The sequence below is a fragment of the Lissotriton helveticus genome, chromosome 2_1 (assembly GCF_964261635.1).
Source record: "Lissotriton helveticus chromosome 2_1, aLisHel1.1, whole genome shotgun sequence".
Classification (NCBI taxonomy): Eukaryota; Metazoa; Chordata; class Amphibia; order Caudata; family Salamandridae; genus Lissotriton; species Lissotriton helveticus.
In genome coordinates this window covers 720,690,042-720,707,567 of record NC_136059.1, presented here as the reverse complement: position 1 = coordinate 720,707,567, position 17,526 = coordinate 720,690,042, and positions in this window count along the sequence as shown.

Genomic DNA, 17,526 nt, shown 5'->3' with positions numbered 1-17,526 from the left:
CTTGTAAAAACTGTGGTGCCTGTATCTCCTCTTCCTCTTGTTCATCCTCTTCCTCCTCTGTGTTGGTAATGAACTGTGGAGGTGGTCCTCTCTTCCTATGAGGAGGTGGTGGTGGTGGTGGGGGTGCACCAGCTGAAGCTACCAATGAAGCCATTGCTCAGTGATCACAAAGGGTCTTCCTCTCACAAAGATGAAAGTCAGAGTGAGGAAAGAAGGAGGGGTTTTCATCATTTTGGAAAAAAAATAGGTCTAAACCAATGAAAAGTGTTATTTTTAGGTCACATGACCTAGCCTTACATCATTAGGAAACCAAAAGTGAAATGAACCAATGAAAAGTTTTATTAACAAGTCACATGACCTGTTACGCTTATTTTACGCGCTGCGGAACGCGCCCCGGATCGCTTCCGGGGAGCTGCGCTTCGTGCCTCGGTTCGCGCTCCGGAGCATTTCCGGGTGCGCTAACGCGGTGCGTCATAAGACGCATTACGCGGCAACGCGATACGTCGCGCTTTCGCAAACACGCCCCAGATCGCTTCCGGGGAGCTGCGCTTCGCGTCTCAGTTCGCGTACCGGAGCACTTCCGGGTGCGCTAACGCGGCGCGTCATAAGACGCATTACGCGACAACGTGACATGTCGCGCTTCCGCGACGCATCACGATGTTGATTTCTAACACGGCAGTTGCGCAAACGGAACGTTTACTGGTTCGCGGACCGGGTCGCGGCACCAAATTAAGCTAACGGGAAGCTTCCCGGTTCGCGAACCGGGAGCGAACCAAAACATAATAATAAAAAAAATATTAATAAACATATAAAATACATTTTTTGATTTAAAGAAAAATACATTTTACAGCTATAGATATTAGCTTTTAAAAAACCAATGAAATTCACTGAAAAAACCATAGGTTATAGACCATATATAGTTAGGAATTAGCATTTACAAAACCTTGAAAATTCACTGAAAAAACCATAGGTTATAGACCATATATAGTTAGGAATTAGCATTTAAAAAACCTTTTTTTACTCACACAAAACCATTGAAATTCCATATATAGTTAGTTGTACTAACTATATATCGCGCACCCGCAATCCACTGCTGATCATGTCACATATTACATCATTCATGACATGGTCAGTGACATCACTGATGACATCACTGATGACATCTCAAATGACATCACTGATGACATCACTGATGACATCTCAAATGACATCAGTGATGTCACTGACCATGTCATGAATGATGTAATATGTGACATGATCAGCAGTGGATTGCGGGTGCGCGATATATAGTTAGTACAACTAACTATATATGGAATTTCAATGGTTTTGTGTCAGTAAAAAAAGGTTTTTTAAATGCTAATTCCTAACTATATATGGTCTATAACCTATGGTTTTTTCAGTGAATTTTCAAGCTTTTGTAAATGCTAATTCCTAACTATATATGGTCTCTAACCTATGGTTTTTTCAGTGAATTTCAATATTTTTTTAATAGCAAATATCATAAGCTGTCGAATGTCAAGTACGTGGTAAGTAAAAACATTTTCGTGTTTATGCACACTGATCTGCTTTGAATGCTGCCCCCCGCCCCTCATTTCTATTAGGAGTACTCTCTCTTTGCAGATAGTGAAGGGTAGTTAACGCAGGCCTTTGCCCCCATTGTAATCCGTCGTGCCTGCTTCTCTCTCCATTTGATTGATTGTTATCCAAGCATTTACTGTTTTAGAATTGGTACTCTTTGGTTCATTCTCTATTTACAAACAAGCACAGAGTCGCAATACTCTGTTTAGTCTTTGCAGATAGTGAAAAATCGTGTAAAAAAACAAAAGGAATCGAGCAAAATCAGTAGGCCACTAATGGGATCTCTTTTTGACCTCGCTAAAATAGAAACATTAGGAACAACCCCTCATGAGAAATACGAAACTACTGAGATGAACTGAGCTCCACACCATGATGGCTGCAAGACAGCTCGGCTCCGCCACCCACCCCGCCCAAAATAACGATAAACTCTATGCAAATATTACAAATATATACAACACACCAGCAAAGTAACAGGGTAAAACATTTTATTAAATAACTATTTACATAACTATTTTATACTTTTTGTTGCCCGATCCGGCTAGCTCAATCGATCGAGCATGAAACTCATGCACTCTGATAGTTCAAAGTTTTGAGGAGTGCTTGTTAGACTGTCTGAAGCTTATTTGCACCTGCTACCGCTTCACTATTCTCAATGTAAGTGGGGGCTGTTTGAGGACGTGACTGCATTTGAAAACAATGTGATGCGGTACCTCCCTGAACCGCTTTACGGAGGCCCCCGAGGGACGGTGTGATGGCGCGGACTCGGAGGGGGCGCTTGGCTCCGGCCCCCTCCCCAAGTCGTGTTGCCCTGGTGTGGCCTGAGATCGCCCCCGACATAGGTGGCCGGCTCCCGGGGTCAAGCGGAACTTTTTGCCTTTTGGTGACTCTTCCATTCTTGACCTTGTCCCACAATCCGTTTGACCTAAAGACACGCTGTAGTGGGGCGCCCCTTTACCGTTTCAGTTGCCATTCCGCCCGCTTTTGCTACACTGTGCCTCTTCCGCTATTCAGCTGTTTACCGCCCGCTCTTGCGACTACAGCGTCTCGCTCACCATGTAGTTGAGTTGCTCCCGCTCTTGCGGTGCAGCGATAGGCGGCTGCCACAGGACTCTCAAAATGGCGGCCGGCTCTTCAGATTTGGGCGTGGTCCACTAAAATGGCCCTGCGACACCTTGGAACTCGGACGCTTGTCTGCTAGGGCTTGGGCTCCATTCTCGAAAGCGTCCCCTCAGCCTTGAAGATTCTACAAAAGTCTTGGGGGCCCCCGACTCCCGCAGGCTTCTGGTGGGGAGCGGCTGCCATGATTGCTCGTGGAATGGCCACGACGGAGCTACGAGATGGTGGTGCTCTCATGCTGACGCCAGCTTCAGTCTGAAACATCCAGAAACACTGTAGACTACCAATTCAATCAGTTCCAGTAGCGCCCCAACGTGACCCGGTAGAGAAGAACTTGCCCTCCCCTCTTTGACTGATGGTTCTTGTTGCCTGTCCCTTCTGTTGTCATTTAACAGAACTATTTAGCCTGCTGAAAGGGGTTGTGTTCCGACCGCTGGTTGGTGGAGACATTTTGACTATATTCTGGACCTGCGTTGTCGCGTAATGCGTCATATGACGCGCCGCGTTAGCGCATCCGGAAGTGCTCCGGTGCGCGAAGCGCAGCTTCCCGGAAGCGATCCGGGGCGCGGCGCGCAGCGCGTAACGTAAGCATAACAGGTCATGTGACTTGTTAATAAAACTTTTCATTGGTTCATTTTACTTTTCTTATTCTAATGATGAAAGGCTTGGTCATATGACCTAAAACTTACACTTTTTATTACTTTCGAACATTATTTTTTCTTAAACATATATGTTAGAATGTTCCAGGCTAATGTACTTTCCCGGAAAATTTACAACTGTCCTGCAAGTAAAATATATTCCTTTTTCGAGAAAAAGGGCGTTTCTTCGTCCCATGATGGAGCCGTTGAGCAAAAGAGGCTCGGCCTGCTGTCTTAGTCGCCGATACGCCTGAATATCAGATTCTTATCGATCACTTTATGTTGCAGGAGTAGAAAACACAACAGCCCTTCACCATTTATCTTTACTGCGTTCCTGCGTATTATACCTTTTACCCTTCATGTAATTGGACTGCTTTATTTTACTTGCCTTTTACTGATTCGAAAACAGTGACTATTATTAAAAACTTTACCAATGTAAATACTACTACCATGTTTTCTTTTAAAAACCTTTATTGTGAAAATGTCAGTATACAAATACGGGCCTATAACCACGTGGGCCGGCCACGGAGTAAACTGTAATCGTATATGATGAAGAGACATTTACACTGTAGAGGAACGTAACGAGCGGGCCATTAGGTTGCAAGAACTAAGGTGTCTAACAGTTGCGGAATCTGTGGACGTACATTTTATAATTAAAATACGACAGGGCCAGTTACAATAAAATAATCTAGATATACATTTGCGGGCAAATACCATGGGTGACGTTAATTCGAACTTTCAATAATACAGTAATCAATAACACATCAGAACTTAATATCAATAGGGATGTCGAAATATTCAATCAATTCTCGTCCCCGCCCGCCATGTGCTTCAAAACTGCATACGTATCTCGTGATATCAAGGTTGTGCAACCAGTACACAACAAGGAGTTACGAGTCCCATTTCTTCCGGCGCCATTTTGGGCGAGGACAGGCAGGTCCAGGATATAGTCAAAATGTCTCCACCAACCATCGACTATGATGATGTTCATATGCTGTATTTATTAGAGTAACACTCATCTGTCCACATGAAATTAATTTGCCACAATCTAAACATGTCATTTTAATCTTTCCAAAGTTCTTCTGAATATTTTGGACCGTTTCCCTTGCCTCTGATGCTGTCAGTGCCACTTCTTTGGTGAATGTACTGGCAGGTCGGGGGTTGTCCTCCAAATCTCTCTTTTGTGCAGCACTATAATTAATCGGTGCCACCTCTCCATATGACGATGCATGGTATAATTACCATAACTATATTTTTTTTCGGTTCCTCTGGAGAGTACATCGTGGCAGATGAGGCAGGTACCGTACCGGGCATTTACCTTTTTTGCATGTAGAGGAAAGGAAAAAAAATTCGAGCGTCCGAGTTCTAAGGTGTCCCAGGGCCATTTTAGTGGACCAGGCCCAAATCCAAAGAACAGGCCGCCATTTTGAGAGTCCTGTTGCAGCCGCCTGTCGCTGTAGCAGCAAGAGCGGGCGAAACTCAGCTAGGCGGCGCTCCACTGCAGATGAAGTGCCTCAACCTGGAGAGGCGGGAGAGGCTCGTTTGCACCGCCTCCCCCCCCCCTTCGGGCACCCCACGCCGTCTTTCAGGGCAGCATTGTAGGATGGCCACACCAGTGCGGCAACTTGCTAGACACCACCTCGGTGCCATCCGGATCTCGGCGCCCCACTGCAGATGAAGTGCCTCCACATGGAGAAGCGGGAGAGGCTCGTTTGCGCCGCCTCCCCCCCCCCTTCGGGCACCCCACGCCGACTTTCGGCGCAGCATTGTAGGATGGCCACACCAGTGCGGCAACTTGCTGGACACCACCTCGGTGACATCCGGATCTTGGCGCGTTGAAACACCAAGGGGCGCCCCACTGCAGCCGAGGAACCTCCATCTTGGGGGCGACGCACAGCATCACATTGCTTTCCAATGCAGTCAGATCCTCAAACAGCCCCCACTGACTGACGCGAACTCACAGGCCAACGGGGCGCCCCACGCCGACTTTCGGCGCAGCATTGTAGGATGGCCACACCAGTGCGGCAACTTGCTGGACACCACCTCGGTGCCATCCGGATCTTGGCGCGTTGTGCTGCCTGTGGTAGTAGGTCATATTCTTTCCTTTATGTCTATGATAGTGTGTTATTAACATCAATTTCTCTGCCTTCGGCCTATTCGCACATCGGTCCGCTACTAACGCCGCCTCACACGCAACTCAGCTGCATAGCGAGTGAAACACCAAGGGGCGCCCCACTGCAGCCGAGGAACCTCCATCTTGGGGGCGACGCACAGCATCACATTGCTTTCCAATGCAGTCAGATCCTCAAACAGCCCCCACTGACTGACGCGAACTCACAGGCCAACGGGGCGCCCCACGCCGACTTTCAGCGCAGCATTGTAGGATGGCCACACCAGTGCGGCAACTTGCAGGACACCACCTCGGTGCCATCCGGATCTTGACGAGTTGTGCTGCCTTCGGCCTATTCGCACATCGGTCCGCTACTGACGCCGCCTCACGTGCCAACGGATTTTCTACGCTTTTTATAGCCCTATGCCGCATAACAGGTCATGTGACTTGTTTATAAAACTTTTCATTGGTTCATTTTACTTTTGGTTTCCTAATGATGGAAGGCTTGATCATATGACCTAAAAATAACACTTTTCATTGGATTAGAACATTTTTTTTTCCCAAACGATGAAAGCCCCACCTTGTTTCGGGATGTTTCAGACTGAAGCTGGCGTCAGCATGAAAGCACCACCATCTCGTGGCTCCGTCGTGGTCATTCCGCGAGCAATCATGGCAGCCGCTCCCCACCGGAAGCCTGCAGGAGTCGGGGGCCCCCAAGACTTTTGTAGAATCTTCAAGGCTGAGGGGACGCTTTCGAGAATGGGGTCCAAGACCTAGCAGACAAGCGTCCGAGTTCCAAGGTGTCCCAGGGCCATTTCAGTGGACCAGGCCCAAAAAGGAAAGAGCCTGCCGCCATTTTGAGAGTCCTGTGGCAGCCGCCTATCGCTGCACCGCAAGAGTGGGCACAACTCAGCTGAATGGCGTATTTTGGCACAGTGTACCAAAAGCGGGCGGAATGGCAACTGAAACGGTAAAGGGGCGCCCCACTACAGAAGACGAGCCTCCACCTGGGGAGGCCCGTTCACGCCGCCTCACCCCCCCCCCCGGGGCGCCCCACGCCGTTATTCGGAGCAGCATTGTAGGATACCAAAACCAGTGCGGCAACTTACTGGACATCACCTGGGTGCCATCCACATCTCAGCGCGTTCTGCTGCCTTGGGACTATTCGCACAACAGACCGCTACTGACGAGGCCTCCCCCCGCACCCCCCGGGACGCCCCACGTCGTTTTTCGGACAAAGGGGCGCCCCACTACAGCAGACGAGCCTCCACCTGGAGAGGCCCGTTCACGCCGCCTCACCCCCCCCCCCCGGGGCGCCCCACGCCGTTATTCGGAGCAGCATTGTAGGATACCAAAACCAGTGCGGCAACTTACTGGACATCACCTGGGTGCCATCCACATCTCAGCGCGTTCTGCTGCCTTGGGACTATTCGCACAACAGACCGCTACTGACGAGGCCTCCCCCCGCACCCCCCGGGACGCCCCATGCCGTTTTTCGGAGCTGCATTGTAGGATACCAAAAACCAGTGCGGCACCCAGGTAACATCACCTGGGTGCCGTTCAGAACTCAGCACGTTGTGCTGCCTTGGGACTATTCGCACAAAACACAGCTACTGACCATTGTTGCTTCTTTTTTCAAAAAAATGTTTAAATGTATTTACTGTTTTTGTTGCGTTGTATATATTTATAAGTTATTAAAGTTTTATAATCCTACTACTTTGTTGGAGTGCTGTATATTTTTTATGTGACACATAATTGTAAAAACTTTGATGTACAAAGAGGCATCCCTGGAATCTTCCGCTTCAGGCTCGGTCCCCTCCCCAATCACAATACAGGATGGTTTTCAGATAGTAGGAACACGTGTGGTGTGACGGATCTCATCGGGTGGGGGCCTTGATCTACTGTAACTCCTTTGAAGAGGGATGATTCTTTACAGCTGGGGCCATAAACTACATCTGCAGGGCTAGGTGATAGCCTGGGACCGGCCTGGACAATCGGACACAGAGGAAGAGGAGTGTCAGAGGGTGCGGTAGTGAATAGGGCGAAAGGGAGGTGTCGGGCAGGCACAGGGTGTGATTCTCAAGGAAGAGCAGCGCAGATGGGGGGAGGTTTATTGCCCATGCATATACAGAGAGCGGGGGTGACCAGTGCCTGGGGGAGATGCTTGCGAGGGTGGGGAGCCATGCTAAGGATCGACAGCGTGCAGAGAGTGGGTCTGGTCAAGGCATCTAAAATGGCTGCCGTGCACGACAAAAGTGTGGCATTTGAAAAAAGGCAAGATGGCGCAGACAATGTTTATCAACACTTCCTGATTTCCTTCGAATCGAACGTTAACAGACGTTATCTCTCCCACACTACCGGTCCCCCTGGGCTTTAACGCCGAGATGGTAGGGACTGCATCCCGTGGAGATAGGCCGAGACGTCACTCAGCAGAAAAAAAAAAAAAAAAAAGTCTATAAACATACAATAAGTTAAAAGTCAATCATTCTTGTTTCCTTGCAGTATGCTCCCCAGTCCGCTTTCCGTTACGCGTACCGGGCGCACCCCACGAAAAAAAAAGATTTTTTTTTTGCCCCATGGGGCCCTTTTAAAGCCTCCACATCAAACCTAGGGGGTCAGGGAGGATCTACTATACCCCCTTATGGTCATTTCCCCCTTTGTTTTGGCCTCCTCTTGTCTCTCGATCCTACCGAGAGACAAGATGGCGGCCGCTCCGGACTGTTTAGAATGTTGACAGACACCGGAGAGCCAATCAGCTTCGCTTCGCGAAGTTCCGTTACGCGTCAAGTACGCGAACTGGAGGGCTGCCCGGTCCGCTGTTACAGATATATATCTTTTTTTGAATTTTAATTTCTCAAAATCCACTGGAGCACATATATTGAGACCTAGCAAACGTAGCAGAGTGACGTCTCGGCCTATCTCCACGGGATGCAGTCCCTACCATCTCGGCGTTTAAGCCCAGGGGGACCGGTAGTGTGGGAGAGATAACGGGGCATATTATCAAGGGGGTTTATCTCTGCTTTTTTGGCTTTAAAAGCCAAGAAAGCGGAGATAAAATTATCTCCGTATTACCTAGCTGTCGCTAACACCAGTTAGCGACCGCTAGTAGGAGATAGCGACCATCTTGGGCCCCACTTTGCATGTCAGTGATATTTATCACTAATGACATGCAAAGTGGGCATTCCAAGATGTTAGCGACTGGAAACAGTCGCTAACATCGCTATCTCCTATTACCAACTTTTGGAGATATTCGCGCTAAGCGCGTATATCTCCAAAAAGTAACACCTGCCCTGAGCAGTTCTTAGCCATGTTATCCAATGGGAGGTGGATAACATGGCTAAGAGCATTAGCTCGGTAATGCATGAATATCGCGGACTTTTCAGCGATATTAATGCATTGCGGACGTTTTTTATCGCATTTGCGATAAACCTTGATAATAGCAAGGTTTATCTGCGATAATTTCTGACGATGCTTAGCGGTAAAAAATTAGTTGCTAAGCATCGTTAGGGATAAATATCGCTTAACTTTGGTAATATGCCCCAACGTCTGTTAACGTTCGATTCGAAGGAAATCAGGAAGTGTTGAAAAACATTGTCTGCGCCATTTTGCCTTTTTTCAAATGCCACACTTTTGTCGTGCACGGCAGCCATTTTAGATGCCTTGACCAGACCCACTCTCTGCACGCTGTCGATCCTTAGCATGGCTCCCCACCCTCGCAAGCATCTCCCCCAGGCAATGGTCACCCCCGCTCTCTGTCTTATGCATGGGCAATAAACCTCCCCCCATCTGCGCTGCTCTTCCCTGAGAATCACACCCTGTGCCCGCCCGACACCTCCCTTTCGCCCTATTCACTACCGCACCCTCTGACACTCCTCTTCCTCTGTGTCCGATTGTCCAGGCCGGTCCCAGGCTATCAGCTAGCCTTGCAGATGTAGTTTATGGCCCCAGCTGTAAAGAATCACCCCTCTTCAAAGGAGTTATAGTAGATCAAGGCCCACACCCGATGAGATCCGTCACACCACACGCGTTCCTACTATCTGAAAACCATCCTGTATTGTGATTGGGGAGGGGACCGAGCCTGAAGCGGAAGATTCCAGGGATGACTCTTTGTACATCAAAGTTTTTACAATTATGTGTCACATTAAAAATATATAGCACTCCAACAAAGTAGTAGGATTATAAAACTTTAATAACTTATAAATATATACAACAAAACAAAAACAGTAAAAACATTTAAACATTTTTAGGGAAAAAGAAGGAACAATGGTCAGTAGCGGTCGGTTGTGCGAATAGTCCCAAGGCAGCACAACGTCCATATTTCTGGACGGCACCCAGGTGATGTTGCCTGGGTGCCACACTGATTTGGGTATCCGGCGTGGGGCGTCCCGGGGGGTGGGTCGTCAGTAGCGGTCTGTTGTGCGAATAGTTCCAAGGCAGCAGAACGCGCTGAAATGTGGATGGCACCAAGGTGATGTCCAGTAAGTTGCCGCCCTCCGAATAACGGCGTGGGGCGCCCCGGGGGGGGGGGGGGGCAGGCGGCGTGAACAGGCCTCCCCAGGTGGAGCCTCGTCTGCTGTAGTGGGGCGCCCCTTTACCGTTTCAGTTGCCATTCCGTCCGCTTTTGGTCCACTGTGTCAAAATCCGCAATTCAGCTGAGTTGCGCCCACTCTTGCGGTGCAGCGATAGGCGGCTGTCACAGGACTCCCAAAATGGCGGCAGGCTCTTTCCTTTTTGGGCCTGGTCCACTGAAATGGCCCTGGGACACCTTGGAAATCGGACGCTTGTCTGCTAGGTCTTGGACCCCATTCTCGAAAGCGTCCCCTCCGCCTTGAGGATTCTACAAAAGTCTTGGGGGCCCCCGACTCCTGCAGGCTTCCGGTGGGGAGCGGCTGCCATGATTGCTCGCGGAAGGACCACGACGGAGCCACGAGATGGTGGTGCTTTCATGCTGACGGCAGCTTCAGTCTGAAACATCCAGAAACAAGGTGGGGCTTTCATCGTTTGGAAAAAAAAAAAAGTTTTCACCCAATGAAAAGTGTTATTTTTAGGTCATATGATCAAGCCTTCCATCATTAGGAAACCAAAAGTAAAATGAACCAATGAAAAGTTTTATAAACAAGTCACATGACCTGTTATGCGGCATAGGGTATAAAAAGCGTAGAAAATCCGTTGGCACGTGAGGCGGCGTCAGTAGCGGACCGATGTGCGAATAGGCCGAAGGCAGCACAACGCGCCAAGATCCGGATGGCACCGAGGTGGTGTCCAGCAAGTTGTCGCACTGGTGTGGCCATCCTACAATGCTGAAAGTCGGCGTGGGGCGCCCCGTTGGCCTGTGAGATGGCGGCAGTAGCGGACCGATGTGAGAATGGGGCCAAAGGCAGCGCAACAATATTTTCTGAATAGAAGACACCACAAGGCGCTGAGATGCCAAGATCCGGATGGCACCGAGGTGGTGTCTAGCAAGTTGCCGCACTGGTGTGGCCATCCTACAATGTTGAAAGTCGGCGTGGGGCGCCCCGTTGGCCTGTGAGATGGCGGCAGTAGCGGACCGATGTGCGAATAGGGCCAAAGGCAGCGCAACAATATTTTCTGAATAGAAGACACCACAAGGCGCTGAGATGCCAAGATCCGGATGGCACCGAGGTGGTGTCTAGCAAGTTGCCGCACTGGTGTGGCCATCCTACAATGCTGAAAGTCGGCGTGGGGCGCCCCGTTGGCCTGTGAGATGGCGTCAGTAGCGGACCGATGTGCGAATGGGGCCAAAGGCAGCGCAACAATATTTTCTGAATAGAAGACACCACAAGGCGCTGAGATTCGGTTAGCACCGAGGTGGTGTCTAGCAAGCTATCCAGCTGAGTTGCGTGCGCACTTGCGGCGAATAGGTCGAAGGCAGCACAACAATGTTTTCTGAATAGAAGACACCACAAGGCGCTGAGATTCGGTAGGCACCGAGGTGGTGTCTAGCAAGTTGCCGTACTGGTGTGGCCATCTACAATCCTGCTCCGAATAACGGCGTGGGGTGCCCGAAGGGGGGGGGGGGAGGCGGTGTGAACGGGCCTTCCTAGGTGGAGGCTCGTCTGCTGTAGTGGGGCGCCCCTTTACCGTTTCAGTTGCCATTCAGCTGAGTTTCGGCCGCTCTTGATGCTACAGCGACAGGCGGCTGCAACAGGACTCTCAAAATGGCGGCCTGTTCTTTGGATTTGGGCCTGGTCCACTAAAATGGCCCTGGGACACCTTAGAACTCGGACGCTCGAATTTTTTTTCCTTTCCTCTACATGCAAAAAAAGGTAAATGCCCGGTACGTTACACGCTTCATCTGCCACGATGTACTCTCCAGAGGAACCGAAAAAAAATATAGTTATGGTAACTATACCATGCATCGTCATATGGAGAGGTGGCACCGATTAATTATAGTGCTGCATAAAAGAGAGATTTGGAGGAGAACCCCCGACCTGCCAGTACATTCATCAAAGAAGTGGCACTGACAGCATCAGAGGCAAGGGAAACGGTCCCAAATATTTAGAAGAACTTTGGAAAGATTAAAATGACATGTTTAGATTGTGGCAAATTAATTTCATGTGGACAGATGAGTGTTACTCTAATAAATACAGCATATGAACATCATCATAGTCGATGGTTGGTAGAGACATTTTGACTATATCCTGGACCTGCCCGTCCTCGCCCAAAATGGCGCCGGAATAAATGTGACTCGTAACTCCTTGTTGTGTACTGGTTGCACAACCTTGATATCACGAGATACGTATGCAGTTTTGAAGCACATGGCGGGCGGGGACGAGAATAGATTGAATATTTCGATATCCCTATTGATATTAAGTTCTGATGTGTTATTGATTACTGTACTATTGAAAGTTCGAATTAACGTCACCCATGGTACTTGCCCGCAAATGTATATCTAGATAATTTTATTGTAACTGGCCCTGTCGTATTTTAATTATAAAATGTACGTCCACTGATTCCGCAACTGTTAGACACCTTAGTTCTTGCAACCTAATGGCCCGCCCGTTACGTTCCTCTACAGTGTAAATGTCTACTCATCATATACGATTACAGTTTGCTCCGTGGCCGGCCCACGTGGTTATAGGCCCGTATTTGTATAATGACATTTTCACAATAAAGGTTTTTAAAAGAAAACATGGTAGTAGTATATACATTGGTAAAGTTTTTAATAATAGTCACTGTTTTAGAATCAGTAAAAGGCAAGTGAAATAAAGCAGACCAATTACATGAAGGGTAAAAGGTATAATACGCAGGAACGCAGTAAAGATAAATGGTCAAGGGCTGTTGTGTTTTCTACTCCTGCAACATAAAGTGATCGATAAGAATCTCATATTCAGGCGTATCGGCGACTAAGACAGCAGGCCGACCCTCTTTTGCTCAACGGCTCCGTCATGGGACGAAGAAACGCCCTTTTTCTCGAAAAAGGAATATATTTTACTTGCAGGACAGTTGTAAATTTTCCGGGAAAGTACATTGGCCTGGAACATTATAACATATATTTAAGAAAAAATAATGTTCGAAAGTAATAAAAAGCGTAATTTTTAGGTCATATGACCAAGCCTTTCATCATTAGAATAAGAATAGTAAAATGAACCAATGAAAAGTTTTATTAACAAGTCACATGACCTGTTATGCTTACGTTACGCGCTGCGCGTCGCGCCCCGGATCACTTCCGGATGTGCTAACGCGGCGCGTCATATGACGCATTACGCGACAACGCAGGTCCAGAATATAGTCAAAATGTCTCCACCAACCAGCGGTCGGAACACAACCCCTTTCAGCAGGCTAAATAGTTCTGTTAAATGACAACAGAAGGGACAGGCAACAAGAACCATCAGTCAAAGAGGGGAGGGCTAGTCCTTCTCTACCGGGTCACGTTGGGGCGCTACCGGAACTGATCGAATTGGTAGTCTACAGTGTTTCTGGATGTTTCAGACTGAAGCTGGCGTTAGCATGAGAGCACCACCATTTCGTAGCTCCGTCGTGGCCATTCCACGAGCAATAATGCTAGGCGCTCCCCACCAGAAGCCTGCGGGAGTCGGGGGCCCCCAAGACTTTTGTAGAATCTTCAAGGCTGAGGGGACGCTTTCGAGAATGGAGCCCAATCTCTAGCAGACAAGCGTCCGAGTTCCAAGGTGTCGCAGGGCAATTTTAGTGGACCACGCCCAAATCTGAAGAGCCGGCCGCCATTTTGAGAGTACTGTGGCAGCCGCCTATCGCTGCACCGCAAGAGCGGGAGCAACTCAACTACATGGTGAGCGAGACGCTGTAGTCGAAAGAGCGGGCGGTAAACAGCTGAATAGCGGAAGAGGCACAGTGTAGCAAAAGCGGGCGGAATGGCAACTGAAATGGTAAAGGGGCGCCCCACTACAGCGTGTCTTTAGGTGAAACGGATTGTGGGACAAGGTCAAGAATGGAAGAGTTACCAAAAGGCAAAAAGTTCCGCTTGATCCCGGGAGCCGGCCACCTATGTCGGGGGCGATCTCAGGCTACACCAGGAGAACACGACTTGGGGAGGGAGCCGGAGCCAAGCGCCCCCTCCGAGTCCGCGCCATCACACCGTCCCTCGGGGGCCTCCGTCAAGCGGTTCAGGGTGGCACCGCATCACATTGTTCACAAATGCAGTCACGTCCTCAAATAGCCCCCACTTTACTTTGAGAATAGTGAAGCTGAAGCAAGTGCAAATAGGCTTCAGACAGTGTTACAAGCACTCCTCAAAACTTTGAACTATCAGAGTGCATGAGTTTGATGCTCGATCGATTGAGCTAGCCGGATCGGGCAACAAAAAGTATAAAACAGTTATGTAAATAGTTGTTTAATAAAATGTTTTACCCTGTTACTTTGCTGGTGTGTTGTATATATTTGTAATATTTGCATAGAGTTTATCGTTATTTTGGGCGGGGTGGGTGGCGGAGCCGAGCTGTATTGCAGCCATCATGGTGTGGAGTTCAGTTCATCTCACTAGTTTCGTGTTTGTCATGAGGGGTTGTTCCTAATGTTTCTATTTTAGCGAGGTCAAAAAGAGATCCCATTAGTGGCCTACTGATTTTGCTCGATTCCTTTTGTTTTTTTACACGATTTTTCGCTATCTGCAAAGACTAAACAGAGTATTGCGACTCTGTGCTTGTTTGTAATAGAGAATGAACCAAAGAGAACCAATTCTAAAACAGTAAATGCTTGGATAACAATCAATCAAATGGAGAGAGAAGCAGGCACGACGGATTACAACGGGGGCAAAGGCCTGCGTTAACTACCTTTCACTATCTGCAAAGAGAGAGTACTCCTAATAGAAATGAGGGGGGGGGCAGCATTCAAAGCAGATAAGTGTGCATAAACACGAAAATGTTTTTTCTTACCACGTACTTGACATTCGACAGCTTATGATATTTGCTATTAAAAAAACCATTGAAATTCACTGAAAAAACCATAGGTTATAGACCATATATAGTTAGGAATTAGCATTTACAAAACCTTGAAAATTCACTGAAAAAACCATTGAAATTCCATATATAGTTAGTTGTACTAACTATATATCGCGCACCCGCAATCCACTGCTGATCATGTCACATATTACATCATTCATGACATGGTCAGTGACATCACTGATGACATCACTGATGACATCTCAAATGACATCACTGATGACATCACTGATGACATCTCAAATGACATCACTGATGACATCACTGATGACATCTCAAATGACATTACTGATCACATCACTGATGACATCATTCATGTGATAATACGATGAACCTCTTCAGACTCTAATATAACCTTAGATACACTCAGTGTAAACACAGACTCACAGATTGTCACTCATCCATGAAGTTACACACACACCTAGTCAGTCATGCAAACAATCAATCACACCTCCATTTCCTCAACTATACAGTTATACACACCTTACTTATTCAAACATATACTAAAACATATTTACTCTCTTATACAATCCTGGATACAAGTTCACAATGATGCATACAGCCACTCACACATTCACTGGCTCTTATGCACAGTTATTTATATATGTCAAGTCTCACATGTACTGTGTTTTACATATGTACTTACTTTGACATGTAGCACTGAGATATCCATTCACTCACCAATACACTGATGCACACAGTCAACCACCCATACAGCTGTTTCCACATGCACTTTTGAACCCATACATCTAGTGAATCAAATGCTCACACATCTATGCACAGAGTCATACACATCCCAGCCACCCACACATACACTCTGTCTCCCATACAAATACTTGGGCAACCAATCAATAACCCATATAGTTACTCATATAGCTACTGAACAACACATGCAGCAGTTTTCAGAACAACAGACATAATGATGCACAAATTAAGACAGTTTAGTCAATAACCCATGCATTCAGTGAGACACATTTAATCACTCACTCATACAGTCAGTCATGCACCTACTAAATCCTTCATCCAGACACTTATACATCCACTCAAGACATATTTTAACTTTACAGAAAAATACAGTCACTGGATGTTGTCATCAGTGATGTCATCAGTGATGTCATTTGAGATGTCACCAGTGATGTCATCAGTGATGTCATTTCAGATGTCATCAGTGATGTCATCAGTGATGTCACTGACCATGTCATGAATGATGTAATATGTGACATGATCAGCAGTGGATTGCGGGTGCGCGATATATAGTTAGTACAACTAACTATATATGGAATTTCAATGGTTTTGTGTGAGTAAAATAAGGTTTTTTAAATGCTAATTCCTAACTATATATGGTCTATAACCTATGGTCTTTTCAGTGAATTTTCAAGGTTTTGTAAATGCTAATTCCTAACTATATATGGTCTATAACCTATGGTTTTTTCAGTGAATATATATATACATATATATTTATGTATTTATTTTGGGGGGGAGGGGAGTTGTGTTGTATCTTGTAATGTGAGAGTTACATTGTACACTCTTATTGCCTTGCTGCTGTGCCTGATGATGCGGATGCCATGCTTTGCTGATGTCATGATTTTGTTAACATTTCAAATGTAATTCTGCAACTTCTGAGTGACATTCCACATTCTGCAGTTCCGTGTAGTGATCGGTCATTTCTTCTAGCCAGTCAGAGGTGGAGGTTGCCAGAGAATGGGCTCCTTGTACTTGATGAAAGAAGAATAAACGTACCCATAATTGGATTCCCTCCAGCGGATACTGTCTTTATTCTATTTTACCTGAATGCTACATTGTCAATTCACCAAAATACCGGAATTGACATCACACCTTTTAACCCATGATCACTTTAGAAAGATGAAACAATGTCCCACTTGTAGCTCTGAAAAGCATCCCTTATTTGGTGCAAGAAGTAGAAATTACAGAAGGCTACTAGGCCTTTCTACTCAATTTGTTTCTCTTTGTCCCTTGCCCTTCCTGGACCCTGAAGTACAATACCAGGGGCAGCAGCTAATTTCCTGATTTCCGCTAAGTGAAATCATTCCCTTAGTGAATCCTAGTTTAAAATTCACACAACATTGTCAATTGGAACAAACCTTGGAGCATAGTAGGAGAATGTTTGCCAAACTACAATAATATACCTTCAATATAGCTATCATCAGTGTAAGCAATGGACTTTTTAAGAACTTGCTACATAAACACAAAATATCTTTTTTGTCAAATTTCACTTTGGGTCAAAAATGAAGAGAAAGCGCCTAGTCAATTTAAGGTGATATCATATCCTACATATATGCCTAGGATGGTAACTTCATTAAAGGTTTGTCACTAAAAGTGAAATGTTTAAAATTATGTTGATATATAAAGGAGTTATGGTCCTGAAGAAGAGACTGCAAGTAAAGAAACACATGATGACCATTTGGTTTTTAAAAGAAGATCATTAAAATGAGTGAATGTGCCAATCTTTAATGCTGTGCCCATCACCATTTTGGAGTATGCAGTCCCTAATACATACTATATGGAAACAGCAATTGTAGCAATCAGCCACTACTTCACAAAAAGTCAGTAATGTGTATTTTGCCCAACACTTACTTTAATCATATTTTGCGATTTTATTGTTTCTCCTGCTTGCTGTTCTGCT